We start from the raw sequence: 23,451 nt of genomic DNA, 5'->3' as shown, positions 1-23,451 counted from the left end.
CAAAGGCCTAGCCATTTCCACCCAGAGAAATTCCAAATGGGTCTTTGAGTGCATTATGCACTGCTATCAGTTATTGGGACGTTCCCCACCTAAAGGGTTTGGGCACATCTACAAGAGTGCAATCATCAGCCACAGCTGGGTTTCACAATGTGTCCCTCGCAGACATATGCAAGGCAGCCATGTGGAGTTTGGTACACACCTTTCCCACACACTATGCTCTAATGCTTGATTCCACAGTGGATGCTTCATTCGATACAGCAGTCCTCCCTTCCACAGTCTCTTCGCACCATCCTCCCACATACGTACTGCTTGTTATTCACCCTCAGTGGAATACAATAGGGGCCATCACTTGAAGAAGAAAACAAGTTACTTACCTCTAACTGGAGGCTCTTTGAGATTCCAGATCCACCATCCTTCCCCTCTGCTATAGATTTAACAGGAGACTGTGGTAGAGAAGGAACTGGAGATGCCGGTGGCCTGCTGCGGCCTTTATCGCCTTGGGCAAAACCACAAGGCGGTGCAGGGCGCACACGTGGATTGCCGAACCAGACTATTTTGAAAAGCTCTGGCTCCAAGCTCATGGCACATGTGCATAACCCTCAGTGGATAAGTACCACACATCTTTGTTAATACAGCCTACCCACCCCCCCATTTGGTTTTGGCCAGGCCGCCTCTCAACCCCGCGGCGAACCCGAAGCAAGGGAAGAGGCCCCAATAAACTGCACAACCTTATTAGGGCATAGTGCTTATCACAGGAAACTTATGGGGGATGTATCCATAGTGTTTACCGCAAAAACCGTTTCTGCAGTTTCGGCATTATATTGTTCTTCCTAATAAGAGGAAGACAGTTTGGGCACTAAAAGCCAATCAACGCGTGCCACATTTATTTTCTGAACTATATACTTAGTCACCCCTCTATAACAATTAGAGGTGTCCCGAAACGATTCAACATCACTGCCAGTCCAGGTCTGATCAACCAGGGCTTGACCCTCCCGCTCTCAAATCCAGCCCGAGCGTGTGTTGTGTAGCCGGCTTGAATTCACTATGTATATGCTTTCCCATCTGACTGTTATTTGCATGGTCATAAGTTATTAGTTAATCATCATTTTTTATGTGTTTTTGTCTGTAGTTATCTCGCTCATTATCCCCTATTGTGTTTAATTAACAAAGGGCTTTATTTTCTTATATGCTATCTTCCCCTTACCTTGCTCACTTAAATTTCGATATATGGCAGCTATAGTTGTATAAATTTAGTTATATATTATTGTAGTGGTTTGATAAGGATCCGTGTAATAAATATTTACCATACTTACCATCTTACAATAAAATGAAGTTGGATCCATTTCTCCTCATCCTGGGTCATTCACTTCAGTCTTGCATCGAGAATCCCTAAAGAACCTTTAGCCTCAACTGGGCAGAACAATCTTGAAGAACCTCCAGTTACAGGGAAGTAACTTCATTATACCTGCAATGGAAGCGAGAATGGTACCCCTGCTAGTGCCTTGAAATGTTTTTCTAGTTTGGCCAGCATCACTACAGTTTTGGCCAAATTATGATGTGCAAATTTATATGATATTTAGGTTTGTATAATTTCATGATTATTTTGCCTTAGTAAGAATTGGATGTCATCATTGAAAAAGAAAACACAAAGGTAGGATGTAGGAAAATGCAAATGTCGTAAAGATTTGATAACCACACAACTTGGGCAAATCGTTGATCCTCACTGACTTAGTTTCTCCATCTACAAATTAGTGACAAGTTACTCATCTACATTTATCAGGTGTATTATGATTAATATTTACATAGCAATTTGAAAATGAAAAGTATAAAATGCTTATTTTGTATTGCAACTATTATCCTGAAACTTTTGGCTACTGTTAGAACAATATTTTCCTATAGAAGTACAGTTAACCTGTAATACATATTTCTAAATCATTCTCAATACCAGCTTTACTGAGGCTTACAAAAAAAGTTTGATGCTTATTGAAAGTAATAAAATCCAACTCTGATGTGGATGCTCAGTTAGCTTCTAACCTTAGTATTGACAGAAAGTTATGATATGGTATAAATGAAGTCAAGATCAGGACAGGCTATCATCTTCATGTCTGCCCTTGCCTTTTAATACTTCTGATAAGTTCACTGAGATATAGTAAATGGTGATAAATAGTGTGATCCCGGAAAAATAAGAAAATGATGAATTCTCTTAAAAAGAACAGGAGTACTTGTGGCACCTTAGAGACTAACAAATTTATTAGAGCATAAGCTTTCGTGGGCTACAGCCCACTTCTTCGGATGCATACAGAGTGGAATAAATATTGAGGAGATATATATACACACATACAGAGAGCATAAATAGGTGGGAGTTGTCTTACCAACTCTGAGAGGCCAATTAAGTAAGAGAGAAAAACTTTTGAAGTGATAATCAAGGTAGCCCAGTACAGACAGTTTGATAAGAAGTGTGAGAATACTTACAAGGGGAGATAATATCTCCTCAATATTTATTCCACTCTGTATGCATCCGAAGAAGTGGGCTGTAGCCCACGAAAGCTTATGCTCTAATAAATTTGTTAGTCTCTAAGGTGCCACAAGTACTCCTGTTCTTTTTGCGGATACAGATTAACACGGCTGCTACTCTGAAACCATGAATTCTCTTGTCATCTTATGTTGGATTTTTTTGGCCTTTTAGCCAAGGCTCGATTATAGATTATGATGTGGTCTCTGATTTTGGGTGAAATCAGAATGCCTGCTGATTTTTCCCCTATTCTGCTTGTGTGTGTGTGTGTGTGTGTGTGTGTGTGTCTTAGGTTTCTAAGACAGGTATTTTATAGCTAATCCACTAGAATGTATCTTTGTTTCTCACGGCTGCTTTTAACTTAATACAAGGGAATGGCCAAAAATGATAAGGAGACTTGCATATCCAAACTTTTATGAATTCATGCCATAAACGCTTGAAACATCTAGTGGTGTGACATTGAAAACATATTAAGCTTTTCAAATTTTCTGCTGCTTTGAAATTCTTGACATGGAAGTTGCATTACATCATGTCATTTTGGTGCATTTAATGCAATGGAGAAAAGCTCCTTCTCAGAATAGGGTAAAACTGGAGGTTTACAAGGAAAATGCTAGAAGCTAGTGTAGCCTTCAAAATAGTTAATCATGAAAATACTGTCACTGTTAAAAATGTGTGCCTTATTTCAGTCTGAATTTGTTTAGCTTCATCTTCTAGCCGTTGGATTGTGTTATATCTTTAGATGAACGATGCTGTGTGTCTCAAAGCTCTTTATGAACTTATTAATGTAACCCCCCGTGAAGTAGGTAAGTACTATACCCATTTTGCTAGCTTTTGAGGGCCCTACTAAATTCACAGTATATTTTGATCAATTTCATGGCCAGAGGGTTTTAAAATTGGTCAATTTCATGTTTTCAGTTGTTTACATCTGTAATTTCATGGTGTTGTAACCATGGCGGTCCCAACCCAAAAGATACTCGGAAGTGGGTTTGATCTCCTCCCCTTCCCTTCCCTCCCCTCCTAGAGCTGCCATGTAAGGGAAGGACAAGTTCTGTCTCTCCGTGGCCCAGCAGGGACTCACAGCTAGGAGCTCTCTGGCTGGGGCTCTTCCAGGAGCAGGGGAATATCGGACCCACCTCCACAAGTTTCCTCCAGCTGCAGGAACCTCTGGGGCTGGAGCTTCTTGCAGCAAGAGAGGCACTCCAAGGTGGGCCTGGTCTCCCCTGAGAGTGATCGCGATCATACAGGGGAAGGACAAGTCCTCTCCTCCCCAGCCCAGCTAGGTAGGAGCCCCCTGACAGATGGTGCTCTGAGCAGCAAGGGGGAGATCAGATTTCACGGGGAACGGCTTATTTCATGGTCTGTGCCACATTTTTCACGATCGTGAAATTGATAGGGCCCTACACATAAGAGAATAACCAACTTTATGACTTCCAGTTGACTTCTCTCACCGCTAGGTCTATGCATCACAAATAATAAAAATCTCATTTTGCGACGATAATTATCATCTTTGCAAAATGGAAAGTGATATGAAAACTAGAAGCCTTGATTTTGCTACAGAAATTCATTGTTGACAGTCAGATCTTATGTTTTCTTCAAATGCAAGAGTTAGGGCCCATTTTATAGTACGGCACATCCTAAATCTTGTTTTATGTATGAAAATCTTTCATGGAAAATATGATGCCTGACTTCCCTGCCTTACCTGTTAGCCTTGTTTGATACTTACCAACTCTAGTAGCTATTTCAGAATCATAATTGGAGGGTGCTTAGTATGAGTGAATAAGTTGGTGAGAAAAAGGGTCCTGTGAGAACCCTTTGTCCATGACCTTGTTAAATAAACTTTCTATAAAACTAACTGCAAATCCTGTTTAAAAAAAAAAAAAAGTTTCAGATCTTATTTAGGTGTAAACACAAAATGGCGCATAACAAGGACTGAGTAGCTAGAGGATTCTGATTCCTAGGCTAACATGACCATTACTGCTACACCTAGTAAGAAATGGGCTGGTTCCAATATGAAAATTAACTGCCATTTGACAGCATTTGAAGGTAAGTGGGGTTGAGGGTCTCTTGACTGAAATATAGTAGTAAAGGTTTGCATGTGTAGAATAACACTGCAAAAGCTCTGTACTGTTAGTGTTTGGAGTCTAAGAAGATACTGACTTTCTGTCCACATTATGATGTCACTTGTTTTGCTGTTAGCTGGAGCAAAGTGCAGTGGTATTTGCCACGTGTTCTAGGTGTCTTTTATTTAACTTCATGTGGGTTGGTGCACTTTCGGTATATCAGGTACTGGAGCAAAAACTTAAGGTTTTGTCAGTTGCTTTAAAAATAAGTACAAACTATCTGATTCAAATACACTTTTCATTGTGCTTTCCTTGTGTGGGTGCCCTCTCAAACCATCATCTTTATCCTCGGTTTCTCTCCCTTGTCCTCTGGGAACTTCCTAAAGTCTGCCGGAGTAGTACTCCATTCCTATGGTGACTACGAGGTTCACAGAAAGGGGGCTTCCCTTTTGCAGAGTTCAGAAGTTGCACAGGTGGGGAAGGGAGAAGGTCTCTTGCTCTGTTGCTCCTTAAGCACCCTGCTACCCATAGTCCCCCATCTCCTTTCTTGTGGACTGACCCTAAAAGCTGTAGAGTACCTTGAAGGAGATATGGTTTGATATCCTCCATAGAATCATAGAATATCAGGGTTGGAAGGGACCTCAGGAGGTCATCTAGTCCAACCCCCTGCTCAAATCAGGACCAGTAGGTCTGGGGAACAGCAGGATGCAACCGTGGGAAGGAATTCTTCACTCCCCATGTCTTCTATGCTGAATGTCAAGTATCAGGGGGTAGCCGTGTTAGTCTGTATCTACAAAAACAACAAGGAGTCTGGTGGCACCTTAAAGACCAACACATTTATTTGGGCATAAGCTTTCGTGAGTTTTTCCGAAGGCGGCACACCAGCCGATTTTCAGTGGCACTCACACTGCTCGGGCCCTGGCCACCGGTCCAGAGGGCTCTGCATTTTAATTTAATTTTAAATGAAGCTTCTTAAACATTCTAAAAACCTTACTTACTTTACATACAACAATAGTTTAGTTATATATTATAGACTTTTAGAAAGAGACCTTCTAAAAACGTTAAAATGTATTACTGGCACTTGAAACCTTAAATTAGAGTGAATGAAGATTCAGCACACCACTTCTGAAAGGTTGCCGACCCCTGATCTAGCCTGACCTGCTGTATAGCACAGGCCATAAAACTTTTCCCAAAATAACTCCTAAAACATAGCTTTTTAGAAAAAACATCCAATCTTGATTTTAAAAATTGTCAGTGATGGAGAATCTACCTCGATCCTTGGTAAATTGTTCCATTGACTAATTACTGTCACTGTTAAAAATATATGCCTTATTTCCAGTCTGAATTTGTCTAGCTTCAACTTCCAGCCATTGGATTGTGTTATACCTTTCTTTGCTAAAGAGCCCATTATTAAATATTTGTTCCCTGTGTGGGTACTTAGACTATAATCCAATCACTCCTTAACTTTCTCTTTGTTAAGCTAACTAGATTGAGCTACTTAAGTTTCTCACTATAAAGCATGTTTTCTTATCCTTTAATCATTCTTGTGGCTCTTCTCTGATCCCTTTCCACTTTATCTACATCCTTCTTGAATTGTGGGCATCAGAAGTGGACACAGTATTCAAGCAGTGGTTGCACAAACGCCAAATACAGAGTTAATAGAACATCTTATAGGCATATAGAACATCTTATAGTGCTATACATAAGTATCTTATATGCCTATATCCAAATGCGAGAAGTATGGGTAATAAGCAGGAAGAACTGGTAGTGCTAATAAATAAATACAACTATGACATTGTTGGCATCACCGAAACTTGGTGGGATAATACACATGATTGGAATGTTGGTATGGATGGGTACAGTTTGCTCAGGAAGAATAGACAGGGGAAAAAGGGAGGAGGTATTGTCTTATATATTAATAATGTACACACTTGGACTGAGGTGGAGATGGAAGTGTTGCGAGTCACTGGGTTAGGCTAAAAGGGGTAAAAAACAAGGGTGATGTCATGCTAGGAGTCTACTACAGACCACCTAACCAGGTGGAAGAGGTGGATGAGGCTTTTTTTAAACAACTAACACAATCATCGAAAGCCCAAGATTTGGTGGTGATGGGGGACTTCATCTATCCAGATATATGTTGGGAAAATAACACAGCGGGGCGCAGACTATCCAATAAGTTCTTGGACTGCATTGCAGATAACTTTTTATTTCAGAAGGTTGAAAAAGCTACTGGGGGGAAGCAGCATATAAGATACTGATGTATAGCACTATCTATATGCCTATAACAAATACTTTAACAAATAGGGAGGAACTCGTTGAGAATTTGAAAGTGGAAGGCAGCTTGGGTGAAAGTGATCATGAAATCATAGAGTTCATGATTCTAAGGAAGAGTAGAAGGGAGTACAGCAAAATAGAAACAATGGATTTCAGGAAGGCGGATTTTGGTAAGCTCAGCGAGCTGATAGGTAAGGTCCCATGGGAATCAAGACTGAGGGGAAAAACAACTGAGGAGAGTTGGCAGTATTTCAAAGGGACACTATTAAGGGCCCAAAAGCAAGCTATTCTGCTGGGTAAGAAAGATAGAAAATGTGGCAAAAGACCAGCTTGGCTTAACCACGAGATCTTGCATGATCTAAAAAATAAAAAGGAGTCATATAAAAAATGGAAACTAGGACAGATTACAAAGGATGAATATAGGCAAACAACACAGGAATGCAGGGGCAAGATTAGAAAGGCAAAGGCACAAGATGAGCTCAAACTAGCTACAGGAATAAAGGGAAACAAAGACTTTTTATCAATACATTAGAAGCAAGAGGAAGACCAAGGACAGGGTAGGCCCACTGCTCAGTGAGGCGGGAGAAACAGTAACAGGAAACTTGGAAATAGCAAAGATGCTCAATGACTTCTTTGTTTTGATCTTCATTGAGAAGTCTAAAGGAATGCCTAACGTAGTGAATGCTAATGGGAAGGGGGAAGGTTTGGAAGATAAAATAAAAAAAGAACAAGTTAAAAATCACTTAGAAAAGTTAGATGCCTGCAAGTCACCAGGGCCCGATGAAATGCGTCCTAGAATACTCAAGGAGCTAATAGAGGAGGTATCTGAGCCTCTAGCTATTATCTTTGGAAAATCATGGGAGACGGGAGAGATTCCAGAAGACTGGAAAAGGGCAAATATAGTGCCCATCTATAAAAAGGGAAATAAAAACAACCCAGGAAACTACAGACCAGTGAGTTTAACTTCTGTGCCAGGGAAGATAATGGAGCAAGTAATTAAGGAAATCATCTGCAAACACTTGGAAGGTGGTAAGGTGATGGGGAATAGCCAGCATGGATTTGCAAAGAACAAATCATGTCAAACCAATCTGATAGCATTCTTTGATAGGATAACGAGTCTTGTGGATAAGGGAGAAGCGTTGGATGTGGTATACCTGGACTTTAGTAAGGCTTTTGATTCGGTCTCACATGATATTCTTATCAATAAACTAGGCAAATACAACTTAGATGGGGCTACTATAAAGTGGGTGCATAACTGGCTGGATAACCATACTCAGAGAGTAGTTATTAATGGTTCCCAATCCTGCTGGAAAGGTATAACAAGTGGAGTTCCGCAGGGGTCTGTTTTGGGACTGGCTCTGTTCAATATCTTCATCAACAACTTAGATATTGGCATAGAAAGTACGCTTATTAAGTTTGCACATGATACCAAACTGGGAGGGATTGCAACTGCTTTGGAGGATAGGGTCATAATTCAAAATGATCTGGACAAATTGGAGAAATGGTCTGAGTTAAACAGGATGAAGTTTAACAAAGACAAATGCAAAGGGCTCCACTTAGGAAGGAACAATCAGTTTCACACATACAGAATGGGAAGTAACTGTCTAGGAAGGAGTACGGCAGAAAGGGATCTGGGGGTTATAGTGGACCACAAGCTAAATAAGAGTCAACAGTGTGATGCTGTTGCAAAAAAAGCAAACATGATTTTGGGATGCATTAACAGGTGTGTTGTGAGCAAGACACGAGAAGTCATTCTTCCACTCTACTCTGTGTTGGTTAGGCCTCAACTGTAGTATTGTGTCCAGTTCTGGCACCGCATTTCAGGAAATGTGGAGAAGGGTACAGAGAAGAGCAACAAGAATGATTAAAGGTCTAGAGAACATGACCTATGAAGGAAGGCTGAAAGAATTGGGTTTGTTTAGTTTGGAAAAGAGAAGACTGAAAGGGGACATGATAGCAGTTTTCAGGTATCTAAAAGGGTGTCATGAGGAGGAGGAGAAAACTTGTTCATCTTAGCCTCTAAGGATAGAACAAGAAGCAATGGGTTTAAACTGCAGCAAGGGAGGTTTAGGTTGGACATTAGGAAAAAGTTCCTAACTGTCAGGGTGGTTAAACACTGGAATAAACTGCCTAGGGAGGTTATGGAATCTCCATCTCTGGAGATATTTAAGAGTAGGTTAGATAAACGTCTATCAGGGATGGTCTAGACAGTATTTGGTCCTGCCATGAGGGCAGGTGACTGGACTTGATGATCTCTTGAGGTCCTTCCAGCCCTAGAATCTATGAATCTTGACTCCTACTCGATTCTCCTGTTCATGCATCTCCGCATCGCATTAGTTATTTTGGCCACAGCATCACACTGAAAGCTCATGTGCAGCTGATTATCCACCATGACTCCTAAACCTCTGAGTCACTGCTTCCTAGGATAGCATCCCCAATCCTGTCAGAATGGCCTTCATTCTTTGTTCCCAGACTGAGTGTGGCCATAAGTATTTAATTCACATGAAAAAATTAAAAATAAAGAATGTAATAAATTCTGGCTAGAAGTTGGCTATCCATAGTAAGTCCAGTATACAAAGGGAGGCCTGTTATCTTTGTTGGAGAGAAACTATTCATTAGGATGCAGACAGATACATAGAGTTTCAAAATTCCCCTACACTCTGAGAACAACATAAGGTACCATAGCCAATAAAATAAGAGCTTCTGATAGGAAATATAGAATCCTGATTGGCTTTTGATGAGGTAACAATTTATAACAGGACATGATTCTGACTTTGGCACAAGTTGCTCTTACACTAATCTGCAGTTGAATTTATTTAAAAAAAATCATCTGATTTGTTTTAATCACATTAAAAGTGGTAGAAATAAATGAATACATCCAGTGAACCCGTTCACACTTCTGGTAGCGATTCTCCTCTTTGCTAATCGCTTTTTAAGACGGGACTTGAATTGAAATCATGTAAACTTAAAAGTGGCAATTCTTCAACAAAAAAACTTCAAAAACAACGCTCCAACGAGAAACTGCAGAACTGGAATTAATTTGCAAACTGGACACCATCAAATTAGACCTGAATAAAGATTGGGAGTGGATGGGTCACTACAAAAACTAATTTCCCCCTGCTGATACTCTCACCTTCTTGTCAACTGTTTGAAATGGGCCACGTTGTTTATATTGACTTCATTAGCACTACAAAAGTGATTTCCACCCCTTCTTGTCAACTGTTGAGAATAGTCCACTTCCACTTTAATTGAATTGGCTCATTAGCACTGACCCCCCACTTGGTAAGGCAACTCCCATCTTTTCATATGCTGTGTATTTATACCTCCCTACTGTATGTGCCACTCCATGCATCTGATGAAGTGGGTTCTAGCCCACAAAAGCTTATGTCCAAATAAATTTGTTAGTCTCTCAGGTGCCACGAGGACTCCTCATTGTTTATCCTCAGAAGATTTTTCTCTAGGTCACGTGTTTCTAATTTTAGCTTTTAGATATGTAGCCAAACTAAGTGACTTGATCATCTCTTAAAAATCACTCATTCCTGGTCCTGAATACTCTTGCATCACTGTAATGTCTGTGGGTGAAGGTATTTTGTGTGGTAATATTCTGGGTATGTTCTGTTTTTGGCTTTAGAATCCTTTTACTTGTTGGCAGATACTTCTGTGTCTGAATTTATTTTAAACTGTTTTATCTTAGGGAAAGTTGCCAAGGTCGGGGACCTGCTCAAGGTCTCTTTGTTGATCAGGCTACCGGTTGTTTGAAGCCTGTTTGTGGAGCACTTTAGTTTTCTTGGTGTTGGGTGTGAGGCCTACTTGGTTGTAGCCATCAGAGTAGATTTTGACTGTTTTTTGGAGATCTTCCAAATGGACGCACAAGGCACAATCATTTGCATATTGGAGTTCAGTGACTGATTTAATGATGGTGTCAAGGCTGCTTCCCCACTCTGAACTTTAGGGTACAAATGTGGGGGCCTGCATGAAACTTCTAAGCTTAACTACCAGCTTAGATCTGGTCCGCTTCCACCACTCCCAAAGTGCTAATTCCCTTCCCTGGGTAGCCTTGAGAGACTCTTCACCAATTCTCTGGTGAATACAGATCCAAACCCCTTGGATCTTAAAACAAGGAGAAATTAACCATCCCCCCTCCTACCTCCCACCAACTCCTAGTGGATCAAGATCCAACCCCCTTGGATCTAAAAACAAGGAAAAATAAATCAGGTTCTTAAAGAGAAGGCTTTTAATTAAAGAAAAAGGTAAAAATCATCTCTGTAAAATCAGGATGGAAACTAACTTTACTGGGTAATCAAACTTAAAGAGCCCAGAGGAATCCCCTCTAGCCTTAGGTTCAAAGTTACAGCAAACAGAGATAAACACTCTAGCAAAAAGGTACATTTACAAGTTGAGAAAACAAAGATTAAAAACTAACACGCCTTGCCTGGCTGTTTACTTACAAGTTTGAAATATGAGAGACTTGTTCAGAAAGATTTGGAGAGCCTGGATTGATGTCTGGTCCCTCTCAGTCCCCAAGAGCGAACAACCCCCAAAACAAAGAGCACAAACAAAAGCCTTCTCCCCACTGAGATTTGAAAGTATCTTGTCCCCTATTGGTCCTTTGGGTCAGGTGTCAGCCAGGTTACCTGAGCTTCTTAACCCTTTACAGGTAAAAGGATTTTGGAGTCTCTGGCCAGGAGGGATTTTCTAGTACTGTACACGGGAGGGCTGTTCCCCTTCCCTTTATAGTTATGACAGATGGTCTTTGTCTTGGATTGGAAGCGATTGAGGTTAAAGAGTTTGCTGTCCATTCTGTATTGGATGTCAAATCCGGAGGGGAGCTTGTCAGCGATGAGAAGAATGATGACAGCAAGGAAGATGGAGAAAAAGGTTGGAGTGATGACACAGCCTTGCTTGACTAGGAAGTGGTCTGTCTCGCATCCTCTGCTGATGACCATTATGGGCATGTTATCATGGAGGAGTTGGAGGATGGCAACAAATGGGTAACTAATAATAAACAGGACATTGAAGCTTTTGGAAAATAGCCATTATGATTGAGAAACAAAATGCCGTCTGTAGCAATCCAAGCAGTCATGTCAGTGTGTGAACCCCACCAGCAGTCCACCTGAGCTATTGCAGAACATGCAAGTTCCAATTGACTCTACAACTATGAATTGATTTCTGAGCTAGAAAATCTATATTCTTGAGTTATGAAGTAACAACCATCAGTGGAAACTTGCTTGCTCTGCTATAAGCTTTTACTCGGTTATAATATATTTTGAAATAAGGCTTTATTCTGTCCTATAGAATCTGCTTTTTTCATTTGTGTGTTTTGAACTTTTAAATCTGTGTCCATTTTGCTAATTGAAACACTTACACAAGAAAGCATATAGCTGTTTTTGCTGATATCTTAGGGAGGCCGTTCTTATAATTAGCACCATGGTTATGATTTTAGGACATGGTTTTTTCTCAATTAAGTCAGATTTTAAGTCTGCTCACTTTTTTCTTGCCTTGCATAATCCTCATCTGATTATAAAATATACTTAAACATGTATGAAGTAAGCTCCATATTTAGCCAAATTTCAAATTTAGTTTTTCATGGGGAAGTTCTTGTATATCTGTGATGTTTCCCATTAATGAAGATTTCTCCTTAGTTGCTGAATATTTAAGTATTGGAAACAAGTACTGAAGAACTGTTATTAAAATATAGCATTGGTCATTATGTATGCGGTCATTATTAGGTGCTGGATACTGTGTGACTAGCGCTGACTTTTTTTATCTCTGTGAGGAATAGGTAATGTTGGAACAGTGGTATGAGAGTACTAGATATTAACCAATTTTCAGAATACTGAGAGTGAATTTTGGCTAGCATGCAATTATGGTCTTGTGATTAAAGAATTGGAAAAGCCGTTCATTTTGACTTCAAAGTAGTGCTGGTCTAATTTGGGTCAGCCAGTGACTCACTGTGCCTCAAGTAAGTCACTTGACCATCTTGTGTCTGTCTATACTTGTGTGTAAAATTTGTTGTGGTCAGGATCTGACTAGAATTGTGATGTAGTGAAATTGGATTGTGTACTGGGGTTTCATCACTTGAGATGTCTATTCAGATCTTCATTGCAGGGTGGATAAAAATAATGATTTAAAATCATTGGGACTTTTACTGATTTTTTTTTTTAAAGTTAAATTGGTTTTATTTTTATTTATAGTTGCTAGTTCTTTACTTTTTAACATATTATTCTTAAATTGATAAAAGGGAAGTTTTGTAATTGTTAGTAGAATTTCAGGTTTTATATAGTCTTTTTTTCTAAGAAATGTTCATCTGTACTGAAAGATAAGCCAAGGGTCTCATTAACATCCTTGATGTGAGAACAACACAAACTCTGACTCAAAATTGATAAGCAAATGGCCTGTACTATATTTGCATACAACATCACGTGATGATCTATTGAACTTCCACAAGTCAAGAAAGTTGAAATGCTTCACCCATCTTATTTGATTTGAAGTCAGTAGGACTTGGTATGTTTAAATCACTTAGGTGCTTTTGAAAATCTCATGCTTTAGGTGCTGAAATATGGGCTTAGGAACCTAACTATAGGTTCCTAGTTGTGCAAATTTTGTCTTGTGTATAAAGTTAATGTACAGAAATTCTAAACTTTTCCTTGTTAGCACTGAAGCAATTTCATTCTGAAGAGACAAAGATTTTATGCCACAAAGAGAATCTTTAGTGGGAACCCCCCATTTCCCACAATATTAGTCCCTGATGCTGCAGGCATGTATGTGCACATAGTTAATTTAGGCACGTGAATAGTCACTACTCATGTGAATAAAGTCTTATGTACAAATGAAGAAAATCACCCAACGTCATTCAATGGCAGGGTCTAGGTTAGAGGGTCAAGGGTTGAGTTGCTAATGCATGTTTGCTTATGTTATGTTAAAGGCAGCTGATGTGCTACAGTATTGTTCTTGTAGAATTCATTTTGTCTTCAGAGTGCTGAGGATAAGTTCTCATACGAAAATGTTTGTGGTCCAATCTAGAGTTGGTTTCAGAGTACTTTTTGGATCCAATTTTTACCTAAACAAACAACAGCATTAGAAAAAAACTCATGTGGTGGCTTGCCTATTGCTTATACTGCCAGACAGTATCAACACCATAGTGTTGTCTATCATCCAGATAGTAACTAGACGCTTGGACTACAGGTTCAAAAGCTACAGTAAGATTCGTCACACCCAATTTGTGTTTCAAATGAGGGTTTTTAAAAACAGCTCTCCTGTCTACCCAGTCTGGATGTTAAGAGTAAGGGTTCGTCCAGAGACACTTTGCTGAAGCTTCTCTTCTTACTATTGTGCAGTGTGACCCTGCTGCTGCCTTTCACCAAAGAGGTGGTGGCTCTGTTTCAGTAGTTTTGTATTTAGGTAGGTAATGAAGCATTTCTGGATTTTATATTAGAAGCATTCTGGCAAAGGCGTTCAGAAGTGGGTAGCTAAAGTTAGGCTTTTCAAGCCTTGATTAAGTACCTAAATAAATGGCTTGACTTTCAAAGGTGCTGAGCAGCCTCCCCCTCCCATTGCTTGTCAAGTTTTGCCAATTCCTAACTTCTGAGTGCCTGACCTGGCAAGTTGAACTTCTCTCAGCATAGCTTTTAGTATGCAGCTTCTGATAGGCTTAATGATATAGGTTTTAAATCCTGTAGATATAGTAACGTTGCTACTAGTCCTTAGTGGATATATTGTGCCACCATTGTGCTATTGTACCTAGTGCGGCTGGTTTTTGTTGCTTGTGTAGGCTGAGCCGGTAACGTTCCACTAGGGTTAGTCAAGTGATTTAACTTGGGTTAATTTTCTAGCTGAGATTTTATATTGAGATGTTTTCATTAGGAATGCTGTTTTGTGGTCTGTGGGTTGCTGGATGCTCCATGCACTGTAGTATGGTATCAAGGATCAGAGGGGTAGCCGTGTTAGTCTGAATCTGTAAAAAGCAACAGAGGGTCCCGTGGCACCTTAGAGACTAACAGAAGTATTGGGAGCATAAGCTTTCGTGGGTAAGAACCTCACTTCTTCAGATGCAAGTATGGTAATATATGTTCAGTTTAGATTTCAAGTCCATAAAGTTGATGTTAGGTGGTTGGAAAACTTTTGACTTTGGAGTCACTCCCTAAAATAGGATGCTAATTAGTAGGATATCTTGACTGTATGCCAGTTGGCGGATTCACCAGCCCGGGGCAGTGCAAATATAAAGCCTAAGTGCTTGCGTTGAATTTCGTGTCTCTTTCTTCAGGGTAGGTTTATTAAATAATGGAAGATGCAAGAGACTCAAAGTAATACCCTTAAAAACAAAGACTTTCCTGCTTTCTGTTAGCTGGAGGGGAAGTGGGAGGGATAGTATGCTCTGGTTAGCCGTTCCTGGCTACTCTGTAAGGCGGTGTTGCAGGTCCTTCCCTGATCTTTAGTTTTTCCTGTCTGTTGCCCCTCGTGAGAGGCAGGAAGCCTAATATCTGGCTTCCTGTATAGGTCATATGCTTGTTCCTAGTCTTGTGGTCTGCAATTACAGTTGCCTGTTTTAAAGGACTCGGGGGACTGGGATGTGCCTGCGTGCTCCGTGGCCTTTTGCATTGTTAAATTGATCCTTAAAGAAAGGAAATGTTGATTTTTGAGGTTGCAGAGGAAACATCATGGGGCCATGTCTTCATTTCCCATTTGTAAAATGGGAACAAGACACGTACCTTTGTCAAGTGCTCTGAGATCCTTCAATGCAAGGCTTTACAAGGTTTTGTCCATGCAGGGGAATAGAGTTAAATTAGGGTCGTAAAGCCAGAAGGGAAACTCAATTGTTACACACCCAACATTATTCAAAGTACATTGCACTATGAAACTTACTTGATTACATGTAAGGTAGAAAAGGCACTAAGGCAAGTTCATGTTTACTTATGTCAGCAACACGGGGAAATAACTACTGAAGAAACACATCCAAGTGCTGACAATTTTATGTCTGGTGACCAGTGTGTTGTCCTACTACGTGTGATCTTTTCTTCAACGATGGAATTTATTATTTTTATTTATTTATTTATTTAGATTTGTAAATTAACAAGGAACAAGAGGCCCTATGTGAACATTTGAGGTACCTGTCAGATAATTGAAATGACAATAAACGATAGCGGCTCTGATGCATTGTTGCTTATGTAGGCTGAGTTGTACACCTGGTGAAAGACCATCCTATAAAGCTGCTGTCTGTGATGTGTAGGCAGCAGCAGGGGGCGCCAGAGACACTCCTCTGCCTGCTGCACCCAATGGGCATTCGGCGGTCCTTCTTCTCTCCCTTACATCAATGGAAATCAGGCTTTTCCAGTTTTCCAATTTTTACCAAAATCATTAGGTTCTTCCCTAGATACCTAGAACAGCCCTTGAAATTTTGGAATTGGTCAGATGAGTGGCACCACGCCCCTTCAGTCCAAAATTTGTGATTGCTAAGGAACCAGCAGTATTGTCTGTTGCAGTCAAGTATTGGGAAGGCAGGAACACAGCCTCTACCCCTGAAACTGAATGCCCTATCCTTCTAGAGCACCACTCATCTGAGGATCTCAAAGCACTTTACAGGCCTGAGGGAATTCACCCTCCGTCCGTCCTGGGACAACAGGGGGCAAAGGAAAATAAGATTCATTACAGTTTTTGCTCTCCCCTATATCTCTAACCTCCCTACCACCCAGACTTGTTGCCTTTTACTCCTCCACTTCTTCCTACTTACAGCAAGGATGCTATTGACTCCGCTGTTCATCCCTGCTCTCACTCCCCACCCTCCCAACTCTCGCTGCCTGGTTTAAAAAAATAAATAAATCACATTCTACGTGAAAGTAAGGGGCTACTAGAGGTGCTCGTTGTAGAGTGTATTGCATTTCTAGCCTTATTGTATTTTATTGCTGACCCTTCTTAATAACTAAAATGCCACACAGCAGCATCTGTAGTCATAATTAAGTAAAACTGAACGAAGCAGATACAAATTGGGAGGACAGAACAAGGAAAAAATATTTTAATAAAAATATGGTAACTGTGCAAAGTGGTGATGTTAAAACAAAACTCACATTGTCAATGAACTTTTTTTTTTTACTTATGATCTGAATGGGCCATATCAATCAAAAGTCATGATTTTCAGGTGACAAATATGGCGCTTTTTTGGGGGTTTTTTGGTTGTTGGTTCCTCCTCTGCCCCCAGAAAGGTTATATTGAGAGCAACTGGCAAGATTCATAGACTCTAGGACTGGAAGGGACCTCGAGAGGTCAGAGTCCAGTCCCCTGCCCTCATGGCAGGACCAAATACTGTCTAGACCATCCCTGATAGACATTATCTAACCTACTCTTAAGATCAGTACATCCTGCAGAATTTCCTTTAACTCCAAGGCTGTTTACTTTTAAACTTTTTGATGATGTGTGAGTGGTGTTGAGCAAGTGTTTTTTGTTAATTTGGTGAGAACAGATGGGATTTGATTTATCTCACAATTATGTCCAAGAATAACTCCTATTAAATCATCTTTGAGGAGGTGGGAAAGGTACATGTAGCAGACGGGGAACTGGAAGCAATGATATTACAACTAAGTCTTCTCTCCGACAACTATCCTTTTACTTGGTTTAGTTTGCTTGAACTGACTGCATTTAAAGGAATAAGGTCAACCCGATATGTTTTTAAATTGAGTAGAGCATGCTTTAAATAGTTTGGTCCCTTAAAAATCCCCTTTAAATTTGATTTATAAGAGTTTCTGTGGTCTCTTGTTAATAATGTTCATAAGGGTCTTTTCAGCAAGGGATAAAAATAACTATACATGGGAAAATGGATTACTATGAGGAAGGAAATTAAATATGTATGTTTACAGCCCACCTCCACTTGGGGTATGTGTACACTGCAAAGAACAAACCGTGGCACTACTGAGTTGTGTAGCTTGGGCTGCGGGGCTAAAATAGACATTTGGGTTGGGTGTGGAGCCTGGGCTCTGAAACCTGGGGAATGTCTTTTTAGCCCCGCAGCCCGAGTCAACTGATTGGGGTTCAGAGACTTGGAACAGGGATTTTTTCTTTGCAGTGTAGACATGCCCTTAGAAATCAATAGGCTGTTGGCCATAGCCTCCACTGCACTGTCTGAGCTATTTTACAAACACTCACAGCTGCTTGTAACGTAAACACTAACACTTCCTGTATTATGAAGATTCTGTAGTGGATCCATAGTTAAGGTAACACTGATGAAAACTTACTCTCCGCTTTATATATGCGTAGTGAATCCTCACCAGATTTACAGCACTTTCTCTCTAAGTGCAAAAAGAATATCCTGAAAAACTGCAACTTCAGTTTAGTGTGAGATACAGGCCCTTAAAAACAATCCTTTTTTGGATGTTTTTTTTTAGTGAGTCTGTCTCTCTTTTCCAGAACCCTCTAGCAAAGAAATTTGTGGATTTTGGTAGCTGAAAATAAATGCACTTGCAGATTATTCCAAAATATGATGGGGGCTATTTGAAGTTTATTACAAAAATTATTAAAATGTAATAGTTTGGACCCTGGTTTCTGGTGCCTTTCTCCCTGGACAATATTGCTGTTGTTACATGTTGTGAGGGCATTCTAAACTCCTTTGCTATAAATGGTAGGTGGTTGTTGGCAAGTATGCTCAATGAGGGTCCCCTAACTTTGAAACTTGCTCCAATCTGAGTGCTGGTGGATCAAGAGAGAGTATGTCTTTTTGTTTTCCCAGGCTTTCTTGAAAGAGGTGTGCCTCATAATTGAGGAGTTGGGTTTATTTTATATTTAGAGAAGCTGATCGTTTGTCCATGTGGGAGGATCAGTCTTTCATATTATTTGATATTGTAGATTTTAATTAAAAATAATTGTCCAGACCATAAGATAGATGTCCAGCAAGAGGTGTTTATAAGCCTGACTAGATAAATGTTAGAGGCACCAGGTGGGTGAGGTAATATGTTTTATTGGACCAACTTCTGTTGATGAGAGAGACAGGCTTTCAAGCTACACAGAGCTTTGAAGAAGACCTAATGAAGAGTTCTGTGTAAGCTTGAAAGCTTGTCTCTTCAAGAGACGCTGGTCCAATAAAATATATGACCTCATCCCCCTTGTCTCTCTAATCCTGGGATCAATTGGTTATGACTAGGGCCCTATCAAATTCATGATCCATTTTGGTCAATTTCACGGCCATAGGATTTTTAAATAGTAAATTTCATGATTTTGGCTATTTAAATCTGAAATTTCATGGTGTTGCAATGTTAGGAGTGCTGACCCAAAAAGGAGTTGTGGGAGGGTCGCAAGGTTATTGCAGGGGGGGTTGCAGTACTGATACCCTTACTTCTGTGCTGCTGGTGGTGGCGGCTGCCTTCAGAACTGGGCAGCTGGAAAGTGGTGGTTGCTGGCCGGAAGCCCAGCTCTGAAGGCAGAGCTGCTGCCAGCAGCAGCACAGAAATAAGGATGGCAGGATATGGTATTGCCGCCCTTAGCCTTCAGACCTAGGCGCCTGGCAAACAGCTGCTGCTCTCTGGCCACCCAGCTCTGAAGGCAGCGCAGAACTAAGGGTGGTAGTACCGTGACCCTCCTCCCCTAAAATTGTGACCCCCTGTAACTCTCTTTTGGGTCAGGTCTCCCAATTTGAGAAACTGGTCTCCCCTGTGAAATCTGTATATAATAGGGTAAAAGCACACAAAAACCAGATTTCATGCTCAGTGATGTGTTTTTCATGGCCATGAATTTGGTAGGGCCCTAGTTATAACTTTAGATAATTACAGTATATTCGTGGCAACAAAAACATTAGAAAAATGTGACTTCTTACCCATAAGAATAAAAATGTGAATTTTGAACAGTGTCTGAGTGTAGTCCTTTCTGAACTGTAGTCATTGGGATTCTCTATTTAATCTTAGGTTTTGTTCTGTTTAACAAAGAAGACACTTCTTCCTCAGGGGAGCTAAATTGACCAATCAATAAGGCTTGCCAGATATTAAGGAGTACTTAATGTTTAGTTCCCATAACTTCTCCTTAACTATGCAAAATAGCTTTTCTTTTTAGCTAAAGAGGAGTAGTCAGGGGAAAATCGCAGTCCTAATGTTCTGGAACAATAAGTCAGCAATTGTTCTCCTGTCTCACTGTCATATTGTGGGTCATTAGGAAATTATCATTTTATCAAAACAGTTTGTGGGTTAGGAGAAACAGCTGGCTTGAATGTGCAAATGCCTAAATGAAAAGCCTAACGTTCTTGATATTTATATAGTGCCATTAAATGAACACAGTGCTGTACAAACTGTAAATATGCAAATACACTGAGTTCCTACTGCTGAATAAGACTTGAAGATAGAGCAGAAAAAAGTCTTTGTCTTCAGTTACCTCATTTGGACCCCTCCCAATCTGAAGTTAAATACTGCCTGCTTCGGTCATGGAGAGATGGCTGCTGCTTGTTTCCAGCTGTTCTACAAGCCTTGGAAGAGCCTGGATGTCTGGAAAAACAGCTGGAAACAAGGATAAACCAGACTAACTGCTTCTGCTAAGGACTACTGCGCCACTAGAGCAAGAAGAGGGGAGGAGCTGCTGGCTACCACTTGAAGGGGCCAGTGGTTCCAGAAGAGGAGTTTAGAGGAGTTCCAGCAGGAGAGAGGGGTTTAGTGGAGCCTAACCATTGGGCAAAATGTTTATGGGATTAGAAAATTTAAATGATTACAATTTAAAACATCAGATTTCTTACTTTAAATTGTTTCTTTTAAAAATCTATTTAAAATCATGACAATGTACATTAAGGCCTAAACTTGCTATAATCTATTAAAAACAATTACATTACATCAGTAATATTCAAATAGTCCTATTTGCTGTCAAAGATTTCAAGAAAGTAAGACCACTGGACTGGTGGAAGTCACTGGCTAATCACCTGGTACCTAGGGTTGCCAACTTTCTAATCGCACAAACCCGAACACCCTTGTCCTGTCCCTTCTCCAAGGCCCCGAGGGGTTCGGAGTGCAGGAGGGGGCTTAGGGCTGGGGCAGGGGATTGGGGTGTGGAAGGCGGTGAAGGGTGCGGGCTCTGTCCGTGTGGTACTTACCTGACCAATTTTTGATAGCAGTAGGCTCGTCTGCAAGCGCAGAGAATGTTTTTTTTCATTTCAGTTTATTCAGCGAGTTCATTCAAAATTTAGAAACTGGTTGGGAGTTGAGGAAGCAGGAAAGCTTGTTGATCTCTTTGAATCTATGAATAGAAACAAGATGTAAGAGGATGAGATCTAGTTCTACAATCTTACAATCTTGAAGGACATGCTGATGAGAAACAATCAGGTTAATTTGCTAACTACAGACACCTTTTGCTTCATTTAATAAATCAGTTAATTATAAATACAAAACATGTTTTGATGAACTTTTTTCTTCTTTATCCAGCACATTTAAAGTAGCTTTATTTAACTAATAAAAACAAATATTTTAAAGTGCTGTTTTTGTGCATTTTTAATGGAAGTCCAATTCCCATCCAAACACAGCTTGACACAAATTGTGAGTAAACCATTAATTATTATCTAGTAAATAAGAAATATCATTCACTATTTTCTAATAATATAAAAGAAAACGTAAAAATTAACTGTATAATTGCTTAAATGCGCATAGATGTAGTGTGTCCCAAACTTGTTTGCAAAAAATACCATACTATGTCAACCAATGAGACTCAACCTTTCCTTAGGAAAATAACTCAAAAGTACAAATGCAAAACAAGATTAAAATTGATTTATTTAAATCATGATTAAATCACTGATTTTAATCGCCTTCATTTAAATAAATGGACCCTGCCTACAGTTAGTTTAAGCTTGCCTCCCAAAAATATTAGCCAATCCATTTTTTTGTGTAAAGACCTATTTCATTATTAAATGTAATTTGAAAACGTCTTTAGAGTTTGCTTTCTGATACTTGTTCAACTCTATTGTCAGAGTCGGTAGGAAGTGTTTGGGTAGTGTCAGGTGTTCTTCTGTAGCATCAAATCGATACAAACAAAATCAATTTTGACAAGTTACCTAAAATGTACATTGCAATTTGGAACCGATCTGTAGATATTGACTTGTTAATCTATAGATGAGCATCTGTTTGTCAGTGTAGCTGAAAAAGTTTTAGAATCTGCTTGGCTATTATATACTCCTCTTCCCCTGGGAGCGTCATCACATCCCAGCTGGAACTTAAGGCATCCCTTGCTTATCTGTTACTTTAATGCTCTACATTCAAGGTACAAGTCCTTCATTCTTCCAGCTGAAGGCTGAACAAAACTTTATTCTTGGGCCATAGTAGTTGCTTAACTTGCAGGAAACTGACTATTTCCCAAGTGGATAGCACTGGGAAATTGGCTGAGGGTTTTGAACGTTAGGCACAGTTGAAACATTAGCTTACTTAAAACATCTGCGAGTAGTTGCAGCAGTGAGGGGAATGCGGGTTAGGTTATGATGCTTACTTGTAGAAGTCTTGATTTCAGTAGCCCCCCTTTGGCCTGAAAAACTGGTAGATCTTTGGCCTGAACTTCCCTGATCAACCTGCTTCCCTGCTACCAATTCTTGTCCTTCACCTTTGACTCGGAATCATCAGTGGGGAGGAATCCAGACTAGGATAGAACTAGGATGTGGGGAGAGAAGCAATTTGGTGCTGTGGGTTCAAATTTGGCCAGTTTCCAGATGTGTAGAGATTGTGAAGAATTTAAGGAGGAGTTTCATGTTTGTAGCTGTGGGAGGAGAGAGGAGCAGAGAGGGAGGTCAACATGTCTGTTTGGAAGTCAGAGGTTTTGATGATCTCTTAATTCCATGATGTAATTCATTGTCCTGGGGCATTAAATATCTGCATGGTCACAGAGCAAAATGGTGCACTTTGCTCCCAGGAGCCGACCACATACCTTTAAAATACTGTCGACTCCTACTGTCCTGGAGGGAGGAATACATGTCTGGAAAACAAACCCTCTTCAATCCCATAACAAAGCGGATACACAATTAGGCCATTAGCCCAGCCCTCTTAACTGTATTTAAATGTAAGTCTTCAAGATATTACTCCTATCAGAGTAGAAGCTCTTTCAAACTGGGGAGGAATATTGATGTGACTATAAATCTTGAAACATTTGTGTGGTTTTAAAAATTATAATTATGATGCCATATTTACAAGGTACACAGGTGCAGAATACTGTAATTTAAACTCTCGCACATGTATTTAAGATACATTTTTGGCTAATTGTATGTTTCTAATTTTGGGAAACTGCTGAACTATCAGTAGGCAAACCTTGCTTGCTGTTGGTAACTGAGTATGAATCACAATGAGCTTTGAAACAGAACGGAGGTTGAGGGGGGAAAAAAGTGAAAAGGGAGTGACTGCTAGAAGTACTGATTCAGTTTAGTAGATTCACAGGTGCAGATTGTATCCTGAGATTATTTAAAACAACCCCTTGTGAAAAAAATAGTCATTGCTAACTGAACTCTTGCTCTAGACGGGGCTTATAAAACTTAGCAAACTCATTGTAACCAGAGGACTAACGTTCAGGCTATGGTTACGCTACTGCTTATGTCGGTATAACTTGGATTGCACACACCCCCCCACCCCCGAGCGACATAAATTACGCCAACCTAAGCACTAGTGTGGACAGCACTATGTT

General features: G+C 40.1%; 1 protein-coding gene and 1 long non-coding RNA gene across 3 annotated transcripts in view; one reads left to right on the top strand and one right to left on the bottom strand.

The window, feature by feature from the left end:
• ATRN (attractin) overlaps nucleotides 1–23,451 on the top strand; it is a 251,846-nt gene that overhangs the window by 18,251 nt on the left and 210,144 nt on the right. The window lies entirely within an intron of this gene.
• LOC128837583 (uncharacterized) overlaps nucleotides 1,356–23,451 on the bottom strand; it is an 84,396-nt gene continuing 62,300 nt past the window's right edge. Inside the window, exons 4-5 of one of the 2 annotated variants that reach the window (XR_008444987.1) lie at nucleotides 20,894–21,036; nucleotides 1,356–1,465 (exon numbers count right to left, since the gene is read on the bottom strand). This is a non-coding gene — a long non-coding RNA (uncharacterized LOC128837583). Of the gene's footprint in view, nucleotides 1,466–11,146; nucleotides 11,842–20,893; nucleotides 21,037–23,451 lie in introns of those variants that run through there. The other variant, XR_008444986.1, reaches the window with a different exon arrangement.

The sequence above is a fragment of the Malaclemys terrapin genome, chromosome 5, assembly GCF_027887155.1.
Source record: "Malaclemys terrapin pileata isolate rMalTer1 chromosome 5, rMalTer1.hap1, whole genome shotgun sequence".
Taxonomy (NCBI): domain Eukaryota; kingdom Metazoa; phylum Chordata; order Testudines; family Emydidae; genus Malaclemys; species Malaclemys terrapin.
This window is presented reverse-complemented; position numbering and strand designations above follow the sequence as displayed.